Source organism: Lepidochelys kempii, chromosome 2 (assembly GCF_965140285.1).
Source record: "Lepidochelys kempii isolate rLepKem1 chromosome 2, rLepKem1.hap1, whole genome shotgun sequence".
Classification (NCBI taxonomy): domain Eukaryota; kingdom Metazoa; phylum Chordata; order Testudines; family Cheloniidae; genus Lepidochelys; species Lepidochelys kempii.
Window position 1 is genome coordinate 34,944,696 of NC_136381.1, and position 19,320 is coordinate 34,964,015.

Sequence of the window (19,320 nt, forward strand, 5' to 3'; positions counted from 1 at the left end):
TTATGAGATACATGCTAATACAAACATACACATCATATACTTTCCCTTACAACACCAAGTTGTGTTGACTTTCTTTAATTTATAATATCTTTTTCTTTCATATAAGTTTGAACCGTTAAAATCACAGTTCAGGGAATGAAGTGAAAAAATGTTCATTTTGTAGAAAAGGCCTGGCAGACAATAGCCTTTTTCTTTAAATCTTTCATTCACTTCACTTACTCTTGGGATCTTTTCACCATGAACTTTTTACCTCTGGGTTGAATTACAAACTGGGCCTGAACCTTTCTGTAGGAATCCTCACTTCTTGAAAGGTGTTGAAGACTCAGAGTGAACATATCTGAAGTCCTTTATTACAATCCTCTCATTCCTTAAATCTAGTGTACTTGGAAATTTATTCATAGACACCATTCCTCAGACCTATATTAATAGTTGTTTGTGAACACATTTTGGATTTAGTTCTTTCTTGAATAGCTTTGAAAGGTGGGTGTGCCCACCCAGGGACAAAGGTCAAGAAGCATGTGCTGCCCTTCACCATTTGGCTGGCCCAAGCTCCTTTCACTTCTGTTATGCAAGAGGTCAGTCTAGATGATTGTCATGTTCCCTACTGGCCTTACAGTCTATGAATATACAAATCCAAGCTTCAGCGATCCTATAAAGCATCTTTGTTAAAGCTGGCATCTAACCAGTGGTTGTGGCTATCATACTGTACATTTGGTAACCTGCAAGCTGCTTTCTTCTGTCATGAATCTCAGATGCAATTACTGTAGAGGGAATCAAACTGAGGATCCAAATGGTGGCATCTAGCTGAGTTGTGCAAGGTAAAGCTTTATACCACTTTTACATTAGTGCTCTGACCATGTCATCTCCCGTGAAAAGCTCGCTATACTAATATGCCAAGTAGGGATCCCTCACTCTGCAACTGGAGGAATCCCCAGTTGTCTGGTAACACCATTCTCGTTTCACTACTAAGCAGCCCAAAGGGGGCAAAACAGCACCAGAAATCTGGCCCTAGGTCTCCTGATGGGTAAAAATAATAAAAAATCTGAGATATAAACTCTGGTAAGACCTCTGAGAAAACCTCATGAAAATATAGAGGTGTGTGAGGGGACAGCTGGAAGGAGAGTAAGAAGAGCATGAGAGGGCAGTTTCATAGATTCATAGATTTTAAGGTCAGAAGGGACCATTATGATGAAATAGTCTGACCTGCATAACACAAGTAACAGAATTTCACCCAGTGATTCTAGCATCTATCCAAATTCTCAGGGTTCAATTAGTGCATACAGTCTTGATTTAAAAATCCAAATAATGGAGAATTTACCACCTCCCTTGGTAATCTATTCCAATGACTACTTAGCTTCGATATTAAAAAAAAATGCATTTTATTTCCAGTTTGAACTTTGGTAACTTCAGCATCCAGTCTTCTATTTTGTTATGCCTTTGCCTGATAGAGTAAAGAGCCAGTTTGCAAAGAGGTAGAGAAGAGTGGCAGCATGAGAATAAGGAGGGCAATTTATTAAATAACAGAAGATTAGAGATTACCAAAAATCTAATAAGGGCTGGATTTTAGGTGTCCTCCTACTAGAGGTAATTAATGAAATTATTATTCTCAGAGACAACCTCATGACTAAAGTGATCACACTTATTATTCAAGAAGATCCTATTTTACTTTGAAAGAATATCTGTAATCCCCATGAGAAGGCCACAAGCTAATGGAAGCACTGGAGAGACAGTTAGTTTATCTCTATCCAGCTCTGTACAGGGTGCAAACTCCACATGCAGCCAAGACTGCAAACATTTTTATACATTTGTCACATACCTGTACATGGTTGCTGGGAGCTAAGTATGTTGCTAGCTCTCACCTCCAACCCATAACTCTGGACTGCCTCAGTGGATATGCTCTTTAACAAGAAGTTGTCTGTGGTGGCAATTATATCTTTTAGTTGGTCAAATGCCTCACAATAGAATACCATGAGACCCAAAATGAAAATAACTTGATGTGACCGCAGATCACACAGGTAAAACACTTTAAGATTTCAAATGTTACTTTGACTTTTGGTAAATTATTTTTGGAACTAAAAGCTTCTTTCACAAAAATATACAATACTAGCAGGAATAACTAATACTATAAAAATCTTGCTTATATTACTTTTATGCCCACATCTTTGCTAATGTTAAAATATTGTTGCAAACCTTCCAACAAACCACAATAACAAGATATTAAAGGAAAGGAGAACCTGTCATTGACAGCATACAATTTAAAACTGAAAAAATACTGGGATTTGAGTGAATCTTTAGATCCTGTTGAAGTACAGATTAACCCCTGTGGCTCACTCAGGAGATGGTTCTGTAAAATGCATACAGCTATTACACCAGCTTTTATAAGTGCAGACGAAGCTCATGGTGGTCAGACCAGAAGGAACATACTTCAAAAACATGTATTTTTTTCTTAAGGAAGCAGGGTTTTTGACAAAAAGCAGCAGATAAAATATCAGTTTTGTGTACAGCTTTAAAGATTAACAAATCTTTTATTTCTTTTACACGTAGCTTTAGATCATGACACACTAGACAAGTCTCTTATTCCCTGAATGCATCTTTCAATACCAAACAGCGGTAAATGCCTCTTTTGACTGTAATTATAGTCTGTAAAATTAGCAAAAGAAATCTCTGGGTAATATCCAGCAGGAACGTAAACTTACTAGGATCATTACTGCTTCAGGTGATTTTATTAGATGACAATAGTATTAGCAGAAACACCATTATAAAATTCTACAGAGAAGCTATTCCACCAAAGCATAAGGTTTCTGAATTCTAACAGTATCTATGGTCTCATTAAGCAGCAAAATAACTACCGCATATTTCTTTTTCAAAATCCCCATCCTTTCATATCTAACCAAAATGAAAGCACTTAATTCCCAAACTCTAGGCTACACAGTGGAATAAACAAATCATTAGCCAATTACCATTTTTCCATCAATATGAGATATGTTAGTATTTCAGAAACATTTTTTAAATTGGGATTTGATATATAGTTAATAGAATTAGTTTATTTACAATATGGAGATGCCAGGAATATATCAGCGTGCAGCATAACTATTGATAACAGGCACCTCCATTGCTATATTACCAACAGATTTCCCATGGGTTGCCTTCTCACTCATCAATCACTGCCTTGTATGCCATGAAGCTCACTGCAAAGTTGGCTATGCTCCCTGCTAGTGGCACCTGACTGATTGCAGAATCCTAGTTTGGATTTACACCTTTACTAGTTGTAATTTTACCCAACTGCTCCAGATTTAAACCTTCTTTACAGCAGAATCAAGACCAGTCTATCTACTAATGTATGCAGTATTATCACTGTCTTCTAAAAACAAGAGAATACAATAGGGTTCATAGCAGTAAAATGCATGCCACAGAGTAGAAAGTGCTCTCCATTCTCCATTGTGGGGAATTATGGAAGGGCAGGATGAAGAATACAAAGTGAAACACTGCTATTCAGACAAGATGCTTTGTAATTTCTATAAAATAAAATAAATGTTCCTTGGGCTAATTATTTACATTTGGCTGCAGTTTTAATCAATATAATTTTAGAAACTCAGGACCCATTCACTGAAAAAATATTTGCATTTTTCACATGGTATGTGATTTTTGTTACAGGTTCTTTATGCACAACTTGAGGTTGACGTTGTAATTCATGTTTAGCATTTGGAATTCAAATTCCCAAAGGGATTAACACAGAATTGTCAATAAAAAAAGAAAAAGCAGGAAAAAGTTAATTGAGAAAAAATATCCACAAATTGACATTAAAACTCAGAAATAAAGATGATTTCTTAAAACCAATACTTAAGTTAATAATTTTTTAGTAAATAATGTGATGAAGTGTTGGTAAATGCTGCGAGTGGTAGTTTCTAAAGTACATTTACCCCCTAGTTTCAGGTGTCAGATTTTCCTGGCATACATCCATTACCAGAAATTTAATCCCATGACCTCTGGCACCATGGATTTAAGTATCCATGTTTTCTTGAATGGCATACAGTTATGTAAGACTAAAGTAACTTGTTAGAGTGGAAATTAAAGCTTATTCCAGGCAGTCTTGCACATTGCCCTTTGTTTGCTTTGCTAATAAATGCCTATTAGAGTAGAACATGCCCTTTTTGGCTGACCTTGCCCTTTTAGGTTGCACAGTCCTCAGGTGTGTAAAAGATAGTCACTAGCATACACAGGATTAAGAGCGCTTACTAAAACCACAGCTTGCTTGCTTGACTCACATGGAAAAGCATTCTGCATTTTTTCTGATTAAAGCATCAGGAAATTATTCTTCAGTGACGTGTAAAATTTGTATAAAGTCTATCCTGAAACAACATTATCATTAAAATGTCCAGACTCTAAAAGATTGGCCTAAACTCCCTCTTCTCTATTTTTCCTCTCACTTTCTCTTTCTCTCTGTGCATCTATTATATATATATGCATGTGAATACACAGAGATCACACATATACGCACATTATACATACATATATATAGTTAATCAGTGATATTAAATGAGGTTAAGAAATCAAGATATAAACTAAGATGTTTGGCACTTTGATCATCCCAGAATTAAAATTGCTACCTTTAAAATCCTGTTGCTAATGCTAACACAGTATCATTAAATTAAGAAGCAAAGTTACTACACACAAATTTTAAAAGTGTTTAAAATGCTGTGTTTACAAGGAAACAGAAAAAGGCAGCCTGTCTTTAGAATATGAATGTAGTATCCATACACAACCAACTGTTTCTTGTTTATGACAAAGGAGTAAATAATCCATTGATCTGGCAGCAGCGCACCTGCTTTACCAACCGGCTATGTATCAGTGGTCCCTGAACCCTCATTATTTTTCCTCAATTAAAGTTCATAGTCTCCTAAAGTCTGTGCTGAGCAGATGTACAACTGTTCTTGACTGCTGAACACAGAAGAATCACAAATTTAGAAAACTACTGCCATTTCATAAACCCTAGAACTGCATCATTTGTTGCGGGTAAGAAACATTACAAACAATATGTCTCTTTTATAGGCTGCTAAGCCATTACACTACAGAAAAGAATATTAAAGTTCAAAAACTGTCACATAAGCAGTGTATTATGAATACAGTAATGTGTTTTTTTATTATTCAAATAATGGTTACTGAAATGAAAAAATAAAATCCTCTGTGGGATATAATGTAAAAAATGTGACTTATATTTACCTAGAATTAGACAAAATTTGAAGTATGAACAAAATCAAACTGGAATCAATGATCTGCAGAGAAATACAAAATATAATAACTGATAAATCACAGAAATCTGAATTAAAATGATGTTTGCTGTATTATCACTTTGATTCTTTGTAATTGCTTCCTTTGCAGAAATGGGGAAGTCAGGAGAAATAATCACTAGGGCAATACTTCTTGCAATTATAATGCAGCAAGACTCCAGCTGCAAAAATTAATCCAAGGATCCACATTTCACAGGGAACAGTGTACCTACTCCTAGATATTGTAACATATGAAAACAGACTATATTACATTCACATTTGCTTCAGTGCTTAGTCTGATGTTCTAGACAGAGAGAAAGGAAACCATTTCTGCTTCACGTTCAGGGAGATGATCATTTCCAGTTTATCTTAATACATGCTAGTTCAAGAACTAAATAGAAAACATATTTCAAGGGAAAAAGTTGAAGTTTATATCCAGCATTTGTCAGTCTTTTTCTCCAGCACAATTCTGTTGTCACAGGATGTGCAGTATAGACTGAAGCAGATTGCAAGTCTTTAGGTCACAGTATTTGCTTACAGCATCAATGGCTACACCTGTCATTTAGTTTTTCTGGGAAGAATGTATTATTGTTTAATGCTGCAACATGCATTAACCACAATCTGACTTCAAGACTGGGCACTGCATTGGGAAAAACAGGTACATAAATTACAAGTGTTAATGGTAGGTGATGTTATTTCCTCATTGTACCTGATGCAGATAGGTATTTGACACACAAATAAGCACACTTAGACTGCCTGAACTATATTTTGATTCCCATCTGATATCGTAATTAAGTGCTTGTAAAACAAAAGACAAAAAGGAGGGACTGGGGGAGAGGGAGAATTACGGGGGATCTTACATTCCAGCCAGGAAATTAGGAGAGATTATAGACTGCACTGTTGTTATTAGTAGGGGGCATTTTTTCCTTTTTCCTTTCCCACTGTTTACTTCTCCTGTTTTATTTCATGTATATTTTTCAGAAAATAACCTAATCAAATGACTCTCTCCCCTCTAGCTCACTTAAAACTAGTCTTGCTGAATTGATGATTTGGTCACTACAGTGTTTGATGAGGATGTAAGTACCTTTGGACAAAAGGCAATGAAAGGCAGAAATCAACTACTCAGACTGCTGCTGTAACCTGGGGAATAATATTTCAATTAAAATAACGTTTGATTAAATTTATCCTCAGACGGACATCAAACTTTTACATTTAAAGCTGCAGCTATTTGCTTGAGCTGTGCTTTACGTAACATATAGATAAGATTGAAAGGCAACTACAACGGGCAGGAAAATACCATACTACACCAGTACCAATTTTTTCCTGTAATACAGTACAAAATATACTTCCATTTACCAAATACAAATATACTTCCATTTACCAATTCAGCTGCAGCACAAAAAAATATTTACCAGCAAAGAACTTCTGAAACATAATACATAATAGTAAAATATAACTAAACCATGGCTACATGCAGACTTTATTTTTACATACCACATCTACTTGGAACTATGTCACATTAGTTGGGATGGTACACAGATCCTCCTGCTCCAAAAGGACAGCCTCCTATTATCTGAGCTAAAAATAATCACCATTAGCAGTTAGAAGTATAGGGTATATGAGACAACTAAGCAAACCTCAATCTGTCCAGCAGAGGGCAGTTTTACTGCATTATATTTCGTTCTATATTAGTAAAAGGCCAAATACCAATCTACCATACAAAAAACAGAAAAATAGGCCTTGTGTGAAGACAGCAAGAGCAGGATTCCTCTTCACAGTCTCTCTGCGGCTTGCTCTCCATCCCATGACCACAGAAAATGGAAGTGTATCAATTCTTCTGCATTTCAGGCCTTGCAATATGCAGATGTGGAAGGAGGAATTGGTTCTCCACAGTGATGTAGTCAGCTGTCCCTTCTAAAATGGGAAGAACTAACTTCTCCATGTTGGCATCTTTCTCCCTTTAGCTTTCTGGACTATCAAAATATGCAGTGTTAGATGTAATTCCATGACAGAGGTGCCACTAAAAACTCAACATTTACTACCTCATCTTCCTGTGCATAGAACAGAGAATATCGGAATAACACAATATCTGTGGAGTGGCAAATATTGCATTTTCAATTACACCCACTGTATGAAAACCAAAGCTAGTAATGATAATGCTGTAGTAACAACAAGTGTTCTCTTCTGAAGTTTCACTGGGGTTGTATGCGGTGTTGCTGTAGCTGTGTTGGTACCAAGATATTAGAGGGACAAGGTGGGTGAGATAATATCTTTTATTGGACCACCTTCTACTGGTGAGGGAAACAAGCTTTTGAGCTTACACAGAGTGGCAGTGGACCTTGTGAGGGCAAGGAAATTTATTTCATTCCTCTGGCTATTTAAGTACGTTTCTCCTTTCTAATATCGTCTCTATTTTTTTTGGCATGACCTAAAAAGCTTTTACAATACTGTACCTTTTTCAAAATGTCAAATGGCTTCAGCATTTTAACTTTCCAATGCTCTTAATTTTAGACTCAAATTTGGTTCCAACTGACACAAACTAATGATATGTCACTGTCATTCTTAGTAATGTGAGGGTTATTTACAATGGAAAACTTGAGGACTTAGTCTCACCATTATTTCATGTGGAAAAGTCAATGGGAACTTTGTGTGTGCTGATCAGTAGCAGTATTGACCTGTATCATGAAACTAAACATACAGAAAATGTGAAGGGAATTAAACCAAACTATTGTAAGCATCCTGTACTTCTGGTACTGTCATGTCTGATATTTTAGGTCTTGGTTTCATATTCTGCCCTACATTTGAGCAACAACAATTTGGGTATGGTTCTGATGAGGCACTGATTATATTAGACATTGCTTTCTGATGTTATTAAATTTTAGACATGAAGCAATTTCCACTCTGATTCAGCAACTAAGTCTAGGTTCATTGTTACATGGTTATAAGAAGTAGCAGGTACATCTTTTTCATTTGAAAATGCCATGTGGTGAAGGGCTGCAGCAAAACTCCAAGTCCGTGTCTTCATTTGCAACTGCCAAGCCATCTTAAACACCTCAGTGCAATATATACTTAAATAATGTATTTGCCTTTAAAATGGCAAAACATAATTCTTTTCTTATTGCAAAATGAAAGGATGTTCCAGTTCTTACAGGTCTTGGTTATAAATACAAGAAAGTGTAAGCATATAAATGATTTCAGTTATGCTTTAATAGCGCTTAATAAATCAAGACTGCATATTAAAGAATGCATTGACATTTTAAACCTTAGCATAATATTTGATTAACAAAACCACTACTTTGATCTCAAAATTACTGAGCTGAGTCCGGTGCCTGTTTCATCATGAGTGGAGTTCTCCACATATCTGAACTGTTCAACATCTTCCCATGGAATATATAGTACGTTCAATGGGGAAAAAAAGTAGCACAAAATAACCAACAATGGACATAGGCTAATTTCTTTCAAGAACACATTTATCTTTTGTTATGGAAATAATCTGAAGCTACATAACTTGTTGCAGATGTGCTTAGCACCTGCAGGAGAACAAATTCAGTAAAACTGATGTCAGAACTTTTTCGGGAGACATGTATTCAACCAATGGGAACATCTTTCATTTTAAATATTAATGATTTACATCTACAATATTAAAAAGAAAATCAGCCTCCTATATGGATTATTCATATGAATTCACCAATAGTTGGCTATGCCGGTAAATCAAATATTTCACTGTCACCTGTCACTGTATGTTGATCTAGCCAAGCACTAGAATAGCATCTACATATTTTAGTGATCTATTTCACTGACTGAAACTAAGATGAAAATGGCAATGTGAGACACATGAAAACATAAGTGATTGCTTTTAAGAGAAAGCTTTAGTAGATTTTTCCTAACCAGTTTGTGACTGGGCAATGCTAATGTAGGATGTGAGGTACAAGGATTTATTAGAAATCACTTTCTTTTCACTAACATTACCACACTAATATATTTAACATAGACATTTACATGCTTTGCATTTTAAGTGACTCTGAAATTCAAGCACCAAGCTTGCACATTTCAGCTGCACCATCAGATGTAATGAGTTATGGTACTATTGGCATGTTGATAAGCTATAGCCCAAAGAAGAACAAGAAGCAAGTATAAAAAATATGGCCAGAGGATGGGATAAAATTATCAGCGAGTGTGTTTTCCTGTTTGGTTTTAATCTACATTTAATTAAATTCTTATCTTCTGTGTACTTATGGTCGCATTTGAATGGCGAGACTGCATTCATTATGAATGGTAAAACTTAACTCAGAACATTTAATGTGGCTTCTTTAAAAAAAGGAAGAAGAAAAATGCTGTCTTTATTCTTTACACTTAGGCCTTATTCAGTAGGGGTTAAGTTACTTTGGGTTCAGCTACTGCCATACACTTAACCTTTAAGTTAACTGATTTCAAAAAGTTTTTTTATTTCAAAACATTAATATGTTACATTTTGTCTCAGTGAAGTCAGCAATGGGGGAGCAGTGAAGCGCACCAAAGAAATGTCTTCTTCATTCTTAAAAACAGACAATGATAACAGAAAGTTTGTATTAGTAATGTAAAATGTGTGCATTAGGCTGCATCCTTAATTAGTTAAAACCATTACGACAGCCCTGTGTTTCTTCCAAAGGAAAAAAAGATGTTCAAAAATTATTTAAAAAATGACTTTTGAAAAAAATGATTTTTGAAAGTTTAGTTTGTATCCTCTTTCATGTCTTCTGTACTACAGATTATGGGACTGATCATGCAGTCCTCACTCAAGCAAAATTCCTATTTCCTTTAATGGGAGTTTTGTCTGAATAAGGAGGATAGGTTGAGAACAAAATGGCATCCTCTGCACACCGTGGCCTCTCAGTCATGATGTGGGAGAGGTCATGCTGGCAGGGCTGTTCCCACGCTGGCGGGGGGTGTTCTAGTAATACCGATATTTCCCATTCAGGACTGCACCACAAATTTAGTTAAAGTGAAAATAAGGGTGAGGTGACAAAAAATGGAAGAGTGGTTAAAAAAATGGAAGCATTAAGAAGAAAAATATATTTACTATTGAAAAAGAATGTGAAATCAACAAGGATCAAAGTGACAAAAGTGTTGGTATTGATAGTGAAACATCATCAATAACTGTCACTGGGGAGAAACATAAAAATATGGACAGTGACACACTTATGAAAGCACAAAGAAGAACAAGAGTCTTATTTTCATTACAAAAATATTTTTTAAATAATAATCTAACCTAACTAATAGATAATAAAAACATGAAACTTAGATAAGAAAAATGAAAGGGATCTAGGAAATTTAGTCAGATGCCAAAGGGGTCCTTGGCAGAAAAAAATTTGGGAACCACTGGTCTAATTTCAAGGAGACAGAGCCATGGATAGCTATATCAAGGCCCCCATCTAAAAGAAAATGGGAAAAAACCCTCTTGCTACAACTGTGACATGAACACCGAGGAACCGAGAAGGATCTAATAGAACCCTTAAACTGAGAGCCTGAGTCACAAAGCACAGGCACATTTCCTCAGTCATAGGTGCTGACAAAAACATCATTTCTGGTAGCTTCCCACAATTTACCAACCTTACCAGAGCCTTGTCTGGGTTAAGCTTCTGCCAGCCAGCTCTCAGCCAAACCCCAACCTAAGCCTGAGTATGTCATTTCATTGCATCAGCCAAGTAATCTCTGAGAGGATACACTGAGCTGGGTGTATTCAGCATATTAAAAAGATTGTAAGTACTTATCTCACTATCTCTCCAAATGGCAAATATAATTTTGAACAAGAGAGGTGGCTAGATGGAATGTTGGCCTTTAGAGAGTCCCTGGAGCAGAAAATGCCACCTATCACAATAATGACCAATTATTACTACCTCAGGTTTCAGAGTAACAGCCGTGTTAGTCTGTATTCGCAAAAAGAAAAGGAGTACTTGCTCACGAAAGCTTATGATGCATCTGAGAAAGTGAGCTGTAGCTCACGAAAGCTTATGCTCTAATAAATTGGTTAGTCTCTAAGGTGCCACAAGTACTCCTTTTCTTTTTACTACCTCAGGATTAGGAACTGTGCTACTACAGTCACTGTGTTATGCATTCGGCCATCCTAGAAAAAGGACAGGAGGCAATGGATGTGGTTTTGATTAGTCTGCAACTTTACTCTTAAATGTCTGGGAGTAGCTGGCAGATAAAATTGCACAGTGCAAGTAATTCCATAATCATTTCCATATACTTGTGGGAGGCCATCAGCCTTCCCCTTTTCCATTCAGGTCCCAGCCAACCTTCTGCTGGGACCACTCCCACCTTGTATGAGGGTTAAGGGGGGGGTACAAATGAGGGGGGTTGACTCCCCGCTATACCAGTCATAATGAGTTCCACTCAGCTTGAAAAATAGTCTAAATGTATATACAGCCAGTTAATCAGTTGTAACGTCAGTTACATTGCTTTCCCAACAATGTCTTCAGTATCACAACCGCTGACAGTGCTGTGATAGAAAGCATGAAAGCATGATGTTCTGGTAGGCTATTGCCACCTGCTCTGCTCTGGAAAAAACTGTCTTTTTGTGGTAGCCATTAGAGGCTGCACCCAGTGTCCACTGGCAAGGACAATGATTCTTACCAAGATATCCGTCATTCAAGAAAGTCAGAAAAAGAAATCTAACAAAGAGACCTTGGATAGGAGAAAGAAGAGCTAAAGATAGGTGGGGCCAAAGGGCTGAGGATATCAGACCAACGTTACTGTGCTGAGATGCGGTGGCATTAGTATATGGAGAGTATGTGCCATCAATGAGGTCTGCCATCTATGGGATAGGAACAGTGTTCCGTGAGGACTCCACCTACTGTACCACACATGGGGTGCTGGAGCAGAGGGAGGCAGAGTAGTTAGAGAATCAAGCATCGGGTGGTGTTCTAAGCAGAAAAGCTATTCCAGTTCTAAAGCTGCAGAGTGCTTTGGTGGGGATTTTGTCTTCTTCAGTCCAGCTGGCACAGAAATCCTAGTACAAAGTCCATTTACTCAGGCTTTGTGCATAGGCCCAAAGAGCTTAACAAAACCGCTTCAGTGGCTTCTTGGCTGTTTTGCCGACTGCACTTCTTTGGTCACTAGGATTAATACCATCCTCTTTGTCTTTGCCTGTTTGGTCTTAAGGAGGAAGAGAAGCTGCATTTGCTCAGCTGCGGGCAGCTGTTTCTTGATTAATGATAATCCAGTATGATGGAATATCATCTTCCATTGCATCTTGCACATAACACATTGACCAAATAACCTTACATGTGATAGGGTCCCTGCACTGGAAACCAGAATAGCAGGCAGGCCTGGATTCCTGTACCAGCCACTGGGAAAGTGACACAGATTGGGAATTAGAAAAGACAGCCTGAGACGGCACACAGGCAGATTGTCCGGTGGTACTGCTACCCTGGAAGGGGAAAACTATGCAGTAACGTGGTGAGTCACGAAAAGAGAGCACTCCAAGTGCTGGAGAACAAGAGGGGCTGCACAGCAAGTGAGCAACGGAAGTGGGAGTTAGACCAGATGAGAGCTGATCCCCAGACCCAGCCACAAGGAGGTGCTCAGGCGTGGAGTGAATCCCGTCACAGGAAAGAAGCAGTTGCCATTATAATGGCTATGGCAACTGTTCTTTACATTTGATTTATTAATAGTAGTTTGTTAAATTCATACATACACATTGGACATAATCCTGCTCTACTGGTTTTAGTGACAATATTCCCATGCTAATAGTATGAAGGGCTACTGTTGGTATGTGACTATATTTTTCCATGGTGCACAAGCATTTATATGCACAGAGTATTGATTTCATTGAGAGTTTTGCTTGCATAAGGACTGCTGCTTCACAGTGTGTATGTGTCCATGAGAAAAAAGAGAGAGGGATATTTATATTATATTTACTGTTCATGACTGTGGGCAAGGGCCATAACTCATGAAAAGTGAAGCAGTGAGTTATGAGGCACCTGCCCTCGCAAAAGAACAGTGAGAATAAATAAAGTATACAAAAGCAGACACACAGCACGCGCCATACGTCCATGCAAACTCTAAGAAGCCTGCAGTTTGTTTTATGAAAGGCCTTGCCTTCTGTGGCAAAAACGTCAATCTTTTGTTATTTTGCCCACATTGTAATAAAATATATATAGATTTATTTTTCATGTATTTAATTATTTCTTTCCACAGTGCACTGTGTGCTTGGAAATTTTTATATTATTGCAAATAGCTTTCAGAATTTGCTCTCAAAACAGCAAGATTGGCTTTAGTACTGATAAATTTCAAGATTGATTATACTGTTATTTGAGAGATCTGGGATGTCATGTATTTTTTAAATATCCCAAAATTATATATACAATAAAAATAACTTTTCCTCCTTTTTGGCTATTGTTTGCATTAGCATTTTTAAAAATATTAAAAAAATATATTATAGGCCAAAACCTGTGCTGACTTATATCCTGTGAAGCCCCTTTGAAATCAGCATTTGAATGGTATTCTACTTTTGGCTGATGCCTTATAACTGATGGAAGGATGTTGCTTGCTGATTCCATCTTTTAACTGTGCTATCAACTCAGCACCACTTCTTGATTATGTATCATTGTACAGGATAGACTAACCTGTATCCATATCAGCCATGCTTGTGAGTCTCTCCTTTTCATTATTAAATCCATCTTGTTCGCGTCTTTTTGTTTTTAATTGTATTTGGAGAAATTACCTTTTTTAATTAAAAACCATTAGCACAATTGAATGATTTATTAAAAATATAAAAGGATAAATTAGTATCTTTTGGACAATTGTTAGTGTCCCTCTTCGTGTCCAGAATGTAAAAGGAAGCTGTGTTGGCTTCTGCTTATTTGACTGTGAGGACCTGATCCTGTATTCCTTCCTACGTAAAAGTATCCCTGACTTCAAAGGGGTTTTGTCTAAGTTAAGACTGAATGATTGGGCATTAGAACATTCCAAGGTGAAATTCCTTGTTAACCAAGAGACCCCAGCGAACATCAACATACAGAAATTCTATTGATATAGGGCATATTTGTTGGTAAGTTATTTTAAGATTGGTTTGTCAAGTAAGATTATCACATACAGTGGGAGTCTGATGTGCCCGGGAAAAACATGTTCTATTTAGAAACAATTCCATATGTTCTATATGTCTAACAATATCTGTAGTTTAGGAAAGCTCCTGGATTCGTTGCCAACATTAAGCTCTCACATAGTAGCATACACAAGTAATACTTTTGATCATTTCTGATTGGCTTGGAAACTCCATCCCATCTTGATAGAGAATGACCTGTCCCTTGGTAATACACCTTGTGTTATCTCCTGTCTGGGCTACAGCAATGTAATGTACCTGGGCGTGAAGCCATCAACTCGTAGGAAGTTACATCTAGTACAGAACACGGCAGCACATCTCCTCAGCAACACGGGCTACTGTGAGAACATCAAACCTGTGTTCCGTTCTGCCTTCTCATAGACTATTGAGTCAAGTTCTGGGTCTCAGTCATTATCTTCAGGGTGTCCAATGGCCTGAGCCCAGAATATCTAAAACATCATCTAAAGCTCCAGGATGAAAACCACAGTCAACAAATCCACTCCGCAGGCACAATGGAACTTATTGCAAAAAGGTAAAACATATCTATGCAGAAGACAGCGCTTTCTTGGTGGCTGCTCCAAGACTGTGGAATGAATTCCCACTGGAACTAAGGAGCATCCCAAACATCACCATTTCCACTTCAAGTGTAAGGCTTATTTCTTTGACCTGCCTTCTGTAACATAAACATACAGCAGTATATACATGTAAAAAAACCCCAGACAACAAAACCTCAAATGAAAACCTATCAAAATAAAACATTACTCTGCATATAGAATTCTCTCCCTGAGTAGAGAATGAGAGAGCCAAAGCACACGTGAGAGATGTTAATCACATTGCTTAACACACTACTGGAAGGTTTGCAGATTCTACAGAGATGAAGACTGTAGACAAAACTGATTAGAATAAAAGGGAACGATATACTGTAACTTCCCTCCCTATTTCTAATACTGTCAGTAATATGAAAACATATATTTGTTTGTTCATCTACTCCTGCTGCTTATTTGTCACTGTTCATAGCATCATAATCATCATCACCCCAGCTATGATATCAAGGCTAAGCCCTTTCTCTTACACCAAGTCCAATGACTTGATGCAGGGATACTCGGTGCGAGGCAGAACCCTTTCCTACCCTAAGAAGTGCTAACAGAACCCCTCCATGTCTGCTACTGCAGCTCAGTGCTCATCTGGATATGTACAAAATGGAATTTATGGTTTGGTCCGTGGATCCATATATCTGCTGATCCACCACTGATCTTTCCATTGGCTTGCTCCCCTCCACCACATCCCCAAAACATTAATTAATGTGAAAAAGAGTGCCCTGATGTACCTGGAGTACAAATGCTTAGGTGTGGAGTCTAAATGCCCTGCCCCTTCTAGGCATTAGCTGATATAGTTGCCTATCAGACTATATATGCCCATGGAGAAGGAATGTCAGAACTTGCTCCAAAGAGAGGATTATGACTTCAGGTGAAGAATAAGCAGCACTACTAAATTATCTCCAAAGAGGGTAGGGGGTTGCTGCTTAGATACAAACATTCTAAAAACCAGAGTAAAGCAAATACAGAAAATGTACAGAATGATATATCAAGATAATTGTCTCTGCATTTTCCAAGGTGGGCTCTGCAGGTCTTTACGTTTTAAACAAAGTCATTTTGAAAAGGTGCATTATGATTTGGGCATATTTTTTGTCTGAGAGAATGGTAGTTTTGCAACAGTGGAGCAGGAAATTAGCTGTTTTCATTTGCAATTTAAAATACAAGGTCACATTAGGTGTAGGATGCACTGATGTATTGTTTTGGATAAAGTCAGAAAATATGTTATTTACTGTATCCTTTAAATTATGATGTTATGATGATAATTTATTAATATTATAGATATCTTTCAGCCTCTGTGGCAGATGACTAGAGGATCAAATGTAACAACAATTTTTAAAAGAGAGCTCCAGAGGCAATCCTGGCAATTACAGGCTGGTAAACCTAACTTCACTACCAGGCAAATAAGTTGAAACTATAGTAAAAAACAGAATTATCAGATGAACATGATATGTTGGGGAAGAGTCTTTTATAAATGGAAATCATGCCTCTCCAATCTATTAGAATTCTTTGAGGGTGTCAACAAAGGTGATCCAGTTGATATAGTATACTTGGATTTTCAGAAAGCCTTTGATAAGTTCCCACGCCGAAGGGTATGAAGCAAAGTAAGGACTCATGGGCTAATAGGAAAGGTCCTCTCATGGATCAGTAACTGGTCAATAGAGGTAGGAATAAATAGTCAGTTTTCACAAAGGAAAGTGTTAAATAGCGGAGTTCTCCAAGGATCTGTACTGACCATTTATTCCTACCTCTTTCCCAACATATCATGTTCATCCCATAATTCTGTTTTTTACTATACTTTCAACTTATTTGATTTAGTATTATCTGCCAATTTTGCCATCTCACTGTGTGGGAACTTATCAAAGTTCTGAAAATCTAAGTATATTACATCAACTGGATCACCTTTGTTGACACGCTCAACATATTCATAAATGATCTGGAAAAGGGGGTAGACAGTGAGATGGCAAAGTTGGCAGATGATACTAAATTACTCAAGTTAGTTAAGTCCAAAGTTGACTGTGAAGACTTATGAAGGGTTCTCACTAAATTGGGTGACTGGGCAACAAAATGGCAGATGAAATTCAGCATTGATAAATGCAAAAAAATTGAAAAAATAATCCCAACTATACAGACAAAATGATAAGAGTCTAAATTATCTGTTACCACTCAAGAAAGAGATTTTGGACTCATTGTGGATAGTTCTTTGAAAGTATCTGCTCAGTGTGCAACAGCAGACAAAAAAAGAAGCTAACAGAATATTGGGAATCATTAGGAAATGCTAGATAATAAGACAGACAATATCATAACTCCACTGTATAAATCCATGGTATGCCCTCAATTTGAATACTGCATGCAGTTTTGGTTGCCCCATCTCAAAAAAGATGTATTAAAATTGGGGAAAAGGCACAGAGAAGGGCAACAAAAATGATTAGGGATACAGAACAGTTTCCATATAAGGAGAGATTATAAAGACTATGAGGAGAGATTATAATGTTCATCTTAGAAAAGAGATGACTAAGGGGAGGGGAATGATAGAGATCTATAAAATCATGAATGGTCTGGAGAAAGTGAATAAGGAAGTGTTATTTTCCTCTTTACATAACACAAGAAAGAGAGGTCACCCAATGAAACTAATAGGCAGAAGGTTTAAAACAAAGTACGGAAGTACTTTTTCATACAATGCACAGAGTCAGCCTCTAGAACTCATTGCCAGCTGGGACTGGACACTCGATAACTGTTCATTCCCTCTGAAGCATCTGGCACTGGCCACTGTCAGAAGACAGGACAAGGTGGACTATTGGTCTGACCCAGTATAGCCTTATGATCCTATGTTCTACAAGGACTTACTGGCTTTTCTTTTTATAAATAAATAGTATAGTATTTTTAATGTATTCAGAATAGTTTTCACTGTGCACTTTATCTCAACAGAAAAAGAAACAAATTCATACCATGCTAACATAAAAAGCTATGATACCCCAGAAGAAAACACGAGAGCTCTAAAATTTGACATTTTAAAAGGAGTAAAAGATCCTGAAGTAGCTTTTACCATATTATATTAGCATGGTTCAGTCATTTTATGATGTCACAATTCCAAAACCCAATAATGAACTGCTCTGTAAATGTCTTGAAATCAAATGATAAATCTATATTATGTCAAAAATTAATAAAATATTAATTGAAAAAAACTAAAAGGACTTTTTCTGAACAATTAAAACATAATATTATAAACATAAACAAACATCTGGAGGAACATTTCACATAAGACTCTGACAGAATATTGTTTTAACCGTCAAGTGCTGTATATAAAGTGCAAGCGTTGTATGCAAAGTAGAAAACTGTGCATAAAGTTATACACATATCCCAGACTTCAACTGCCAGCACAAATCACTTGAGTTTGCTCTTGTATTTACTATCATGTCATCAAAAACTCTTGATGTAAAATCGTAGTGCTCATGTTTGTCAGTGTAATATCCTCCATGAATTTCATAAGCACAATAAAACTAACTATCTGTTAGCAAAGAAAGTAGACATATTTAATGACTGCTGTAATCACTATAATGAAATTAGACTTTTAAATCAACAGTGTTCAAATTGAGGAGAGGATCTCCCCTTCTTATGGACAAAACAGAGAGGAAAATTCTATGAGGATCCCCCCATTGTGTTTTGTCCAAATTTCTCCATCAAGATTTAGGGGGCAATGGAGTGTGCTTACACCTACATACACAAAAAGCAGAAGTTGGTGATCACAAACCCTGTAGGAACTGGAGGTTCTACCAGAGGCATAGAAACAACTGTATGGAGGCTTTGTTTACTGCTCCTATATGGCTCTCAAGCAACATGGCTCCAATTAAGCCATACTGCCAGGGAATCTTTGTCATGTAGCTACTTCTGGAACCTACCTTTAAGAAAGCCGATATGGGGCAAGATTCACCAGCATGGAGGGGTCAGTGAAAACATTAATATAATTTGATAATGTACTAGCTTTTACATAAAAAGAAAAGGAGTACTTGTGGCACCTTAGAGACTAACCAATTTATTTGAGCATGAGCTTTCGTGAGCTACAGCTCACTTCATCGGATGCATACCGTGGAAACTGCAGCAGACTTTATATATACACAGAGAATATGAAACAATACCTCCTCCCACCCCACTGTCCTGCTGGTAATAGCTTATCTAAAGTGATCATCATGATCACTTTAGATAAGCTATTACCAGCAGGACAGTGGGGTGGGAGGAGGTATTGTTTCATATTCTCTGTGTATATATAAAGTCTGCTGCAGTTTCCACGGTATGCATCCGATGAAGTGAGCTGTAGCTCACGAAAGCTCATGCTCAAATAAATTGGTTAGTCTCTAAGGTGCCACAAGTACTCCTT

At 37.2% G+C, this 19,320-nt stretch overlaps 1 protein-coding gene across 6 annotated transcripts in view; it reads right to left on the bottom strand.

Annotated features, from left to right (window-relative positions):
* Positions 1–19,320, bottom strand: part of ZFPM2 (zinc finger protein, FOG family member 2) — a 445,067-nt gene that overhangs the window by 46,565 nt on the left and 379,182 nt on the right. Inside the window, exon 1 of one of the 6 annotated variants that reach the window (XM_073330337.2) lies at positions 5,221–5,262. The exons of the other annotated variants lie outside the window; for them this stretch is intronic. The gene's annotated coding sequence lies outside the window, so the exon portion shown is untranslated. Of the gene's footprint in view, positions 1–5,220; positions 5,263–19,320 lie in introns of those variants that run through there. 6 annotated transcript variants of the gene reach the window in all.